At 48.7% G+C, this 5,000-nt stretch overlaps 1 protein-coding gene and 1 pseudogene across 1 annotated transcript in view; both read left to right on the forward strand.

Moving 5' to 3' along the window:
- LOC148114469 (uncharacterized) overlaps positions 1-3,271 on the forward strand; it is an 11,662-nt pseudogene extending 8,391 nt beyond the window's left edge.
- Positions 1-5,000, forward strand: part of SCRT2 (scratch family transcriptional repressor 2) — a 31,701-nt gene that overhangs the window by 8,695 nt on the left and 18,006 nt on the right. The gene's annotated exons all lie outside the window — the stretch shown is intronic.

Genomic DNA, 5,000 nt, shown 5'->3' on the forward strand with positions numbered 1-5,000 from the left:
GTAATCTGGATTATGAGTTGCGTTTTGTTGTTATTTAGGCCGTCTCCAGTTATACCCAGGAGGAAGATTTCTGGAGATAGAGCTATCTCCTGTTCCGTTATTTCACAAAACCAATATCGAATTTTTGACCAGAATCTTTTGGTCTCTGGACAAGTCCACCATAGATGATAGAAGGTGCCGACCGTTTTTCCACATTTCCAACACGAAGCTGGTTTCCAAAATTTCATTCCCATAATAGCAACAGAAGGGAAGGTGTCACCTGGGCTGGTTATGGGGTTGTTGTTTTTTTCCACCTGCACTTTGACTTCATATTTTGGCTTGTGAAGAAATGAGGTTTAGAGAGGATTCTTGGTCAAGCATTCAGAACAGAAAAATGGAAGATCGAAGAATTTGGCATCGACAGCTAGGAAGGAAAATAAGAAATCTTGTTCTTCGAGCGAACCGGTAGCGGCCGATTACTGGGACGCGGTAGCTCGGTGGCTCAGACGCTGAGCTTGTCGATCGAAAGGATCGGCAGTTCAGCAGTTCGAATCCCGAGTGCTGCGTAACAGGATGAGCTCCCGTGACTTGTCCCAGCTTCTGCCAACCTAGCAGTTCGAAAGCAGGTAAAAAATGCAAGTAGAAAAATAGGGACCCCCTTTGGTGGGAAGGTAACAGCGTTCCGTGCGCCTTTGGCGTTGAGTCATGCCGGACACATGACCACGGAGACGTCTTTGGACAGCGCTGGCTCTTCGGCTTTGAAGCGGAGATGAGCACCGCCCCCTAGAGTCGGGAACGACTAGCACATACGTGCAAGGGGAACTTTTACCTTTTTACCTTTACTGGTTCTGTTCCCCAAAGCACCTGAGGGCAGGACAAGAAGCAATGGGTGGAAACTACTCAAGGAGAGAAGCAACTTAGAACTAAGGAGAAATTTCCTGACAATGAGAAGAATTAATCAGTGGAACTACTTGCCACCAGAAGTTGTGGGTGCTCCAACACTGGAAGTTTTTAAGAAGAGATTGGACAACCATTTGTCTGAAGTGGTGCAGGGTTTCCTGACTCAGCAGGGGATTGGACTAGAAGACCTCTAAGGTTCCTTTCCAGGCTTGTGATTCTATGTTTTGTGTTTCCCACTCATCCTGAAATCCTTAACCTGGGTTAAGGAGTCTCTGTCTATGTCATACAGGTAGTTCTCGACTTACGACCACAACTGAGCCCAAAATTTCTGTCATCAAGTGTGAGACATTTGTTAGGTGAGTTTTGCCCCAATTGACAACATTTTTTTTTGCCTCAGTAGTTGTTAAGTGAATCACCACTGTTGTTAAGTGAGTTACATGGTCGTTAAGTGAATCCATTGACTTTGCTTGTCAGAAGGTGGCAAAAGGGGGAACCGCGTGACACCCCCCCCCAACCGGGACATTGCAGCCGTTATAAAGGTCATAACTGTGAAAAATGGTCATAAGTCCCTTTTTTCGGTTCTGTTGTGTCTTTGTAGAGACCCAAAATGTAGAGAGGAAGAAAGATGATTTGAAGGGTCACTAAACGAACGGTTGTAAGTCGGGGACTACCTGTACTTATTTATATTTAATGCAGGCAGTCCTCAAGTCACAACCGTTTGTTTAGTGGCCATCCAAAGTTACAACGGCACTGAAAAAAGGAACTTATGATCGTTTTTCACACTTACGACCTCAGCATCTCCATGGCCACGGGATCAAAATTCAGATGCTCGACAACTGACTCATACTTATGACAGTTGCAGTGTCCCCGAGTGGGGGTGGGGGGTGTCACATGATCCATTTTTGCGACCTTCCGACAAGCAAAGTCAATGGATTCACTTAACATCCGGGTCCCTAATTTATCAACTGCAGTGATTCGCTTAACGGCTGTGGCAAGAACGGTCGTAAAATAGGGCCAAGAGTCACTTTCCCCACTGTCTCGCTTAGCCAGGGCAATGTTGAGCTCCATTACGGTCGTAAGTTGAAGACCAGCTGTCGTTCACGTCATACTTCAGCTAGTTAAGTACAGGCAGGTTTTTTGCTTAAATTGTAGAATTTGGGGTTTTTTTTAAGGTTACTGTTTGCATGAAGCGCAAAACTCGATTACTACTTCAAAGCATTATGCAAATCCGGATAATGGGTTAAGACAATAACCAGGTGAATGAATTCTGGGAGTTGAACTCCCCACATCTTAAAATTGCTGAGTTGAGAAACCCTGTCTTATGACAAAAGACAGCAAATTAGCATAATATGCAAATTGGATGTCCTGGCTCAGAAGGTCCCTGTTTCTGGCTCTAGGGCGGGGGGGGGGGTCTCCAAACTTGGCAATTTTAAGACTTCAACTCTGGCTGAGGAATTCTGGGAGTTGAAGTCCACAAGTCTTAAAGTTGCCAAGTTTGGGGAAACCCTGCCTGCGATTGCACAGATCATCGGTGGGATCCAACTGGTGCCTCCTTGGTGGGATAGAATGGAATGTATGGAAAGGGGAAAGGGGAGGGGGGGAGGCAGGAGGGGGAGGGGGAGGGGGAGGACAGAAAAGAGGAGAGGAGAGGAGAGGAGGAAGGGAGACGGGAGAGGGGCAAGAGAGGAGAGGAGAGGAAGAGAAAGGAAAGGGAGAAGGAAAGGAAAAAGAGAGAGAAAGGAAAGAGAAAGGAAAAGGAATAGAAAGGGGAGGGGAGGGAGAGGGGAGGGGAGGGAAGGGAAGGGGAGAAGAAGAAAGGGAGTGAGGGAGAGGGTGAGAGGAAGAAGGGAAAGAAGGGAAGTGGAAGAAAAGAGAAGGGAGGGAGGGAGGGAAAGAGGGAGAGGAAGGGGAGGGGAGGGGAAGAAAGAAGGAAAGGGGAAGGGAAAGGAAAGGAAAGGAAAGGAAACGAAACGAAAGGAAAGGAAACGAAAGAGAGAAGAGGGAAGGGAAGGGAAGAGAAGGAAAAAAGAGGAAGGGAAGGGAAGGAAGGAAAGGAAAGGAAAGGAAAGGAAAGGAAAGAGAGAAGAGGGAAGGGAAGGGAAGGGAAGGGAAGGAAAAAAGAGGAAGGGAAGGAAGGAAAGGAAAGGAAAGGAAAGGAAAGGAAACGAAAGGAAAGGAAAGGAAACGAAAGAGAGAAGAGGGAAGGGAAGGGAAGGGAAGGAAAAAAGAGGAAGGGAAGGAAGGAAAGGAAAGGAAAGGAAAGGAAAGGAAAGGAAAGGAAAGGAAAGGAAAGGAAAGGAAAGGAAAGGAAAGGAAACGAAAGAGGGAAGAGGGAAGGGAAGGGAAGGGAAGGAAAAAAGAGGAAGGGAAGGAAGGAAAGGAAAGGAAAGGAAAGGAAAGGAAACGAAAGGAAAGGAAACGAAAGGAAAGGAAACGAAAGGAAAGGAAAGGAAACGAAAGAGAGAAGAGGGAAGGGAAGGGAAGGGAAGGGAAGGGAAAAAAGAGGAAAGGAAGGGAAGGGAATCTAATGACCTCCCTTTGCTTTCTCCCAAAATGAGGAGAGAAGATAGAAGAGAATATAAAATAAGAAGAGGAAAGGAGACGAGACGAGAAGGAGAGGAAGAAGGGGAGGAAGAAGTAAAAGGGAAAAGTGGAGGAAGAGGGGAGACGAGAGGAAAGGTAGAGGTGGAGAAAGGAAGGGGAAGGAGAAGGGGAAGGAGAGGCAAGGAGGAAGGGGAAGAGGAAGGAAAGGAAGAGGGGAAAGGGAACAAAAGAGGAAAAAAGGGAAAAAGGAAGAAAAGGAAAATTCTATTTCTGGCACAGCCCCATGAGCTGCCTTGCTGCAAGCCTCCCTCTGCCAGAAAGACATAAGCCACCCAATAAGCCACGATATCCTTGGGACTCCCAGGTAGTGTAGAAACCCAACATCTGCTGACTTGGATGACCTTGGCAAGACACGCGGGCTCAGACCGCGTGAGTAGCTGGCCGCCTGCCAGGAATGCCCGGAGCAACTTTTGGGAAGTTGGGAATGCTGTTGAGAAACACGGCTCCCATGTATTGTCGGAATGCACAAAACCGGTCAGTTAATAAGCGAGGCGAATTGCCCAAGAGAAAGAGGTTTATTTCAGCATCATTTTGCTGAATTTACGACCACAACTGAGCCCAACGTTTCCGTTCTTCAGCGAGACCGTCGTTCAGTGAGTTTCGCCCTCCTCCCCCCCCCGCCCCATTTTACCATTTTTCTTGCCACCGTTGTTAAGCGAATCGCTAGAGGTGTTATTAAATGAATCTGGCTTTCCCGTTGACCTTGGCTTGTCAGGAGGCTGCAAAAAGAGAGCAAACCCCACTCCCTTCTGATGATGTTCCCTAGTTGGGTGAAAAAATGTCTGCGGGAAAGCATCCAAGCTCAGCACCAAGGACCCCACAATCCTCCTCCTCCCCCCTCTCTACGAACCCCACCCCTTCTAGCACTGATGATGTTCCCTAGTTGGGTCATGAAATGTCTGCAGGAAAACAATCCAGCTCAGAGCACCAAGGACCCCGCAGTTGTCCTCCTCCTCCTCCTCCTCCTCCTCCTCCTCCTCCTCCTCCTCCTCCTCCTCCTCCTCCTCCTCCTCCTCCTCCTCCTCCTCCTCCTCCTCCTCCTCCTCCTCTCTATGAACACCTCTCCCTTCTAGCACTGATGATGTTCCCTAGTTGGGTGAAAAAATGTGTGCAGGAAAACAACCAAGCTCAGAGAGCACCAAGGACCCCACAGTCCCCCTCCCCCTCCTCCGCTCCTTCTCCCCCGCCTCTTCTTCCTCCTCCTCTTCCTCCTCCTCTCTATGAACCCCTCTCCCTTCTAGCACTGATGATGTTCCCTAATTGGGTCATGAAACGTCTGCAAGAAAACCACCAGGCTCAGAGAGCACCAAGGGGGGTGGGGGGGGAAAGCAGACCATTCATTTTTGGCAGTCACCACGGGGGTAATTCTGATGGCTGGAAAAGCGGGGGGGCTCCTGCAGCCCCCTGCAGCCCCCCAGCCCTACCTTAGGGGCCATGTTTCCGAGAATAGGCGGACAGGTCTTCCCGATAGCCTTCTTCCTCCCGCAGGCAAAATACTGGGAGAAAATGAGAGAGAG

Source organism: Pantherophis guttatus, chromosome 3 (genome assembly GCF_059756535.1).
Source record: "Pantherophis guttatus breed Tessera chromosome 3, ASM5975653v1, whole genome shotgun sequence".
NCBI classification, from domain to species: domain Eukaryota; kingdom Metazoa; phylum Chordata; class Lepidosauria; order Squamata; family Colubridae; genus Pantherophis; species Pantherophis guttatus.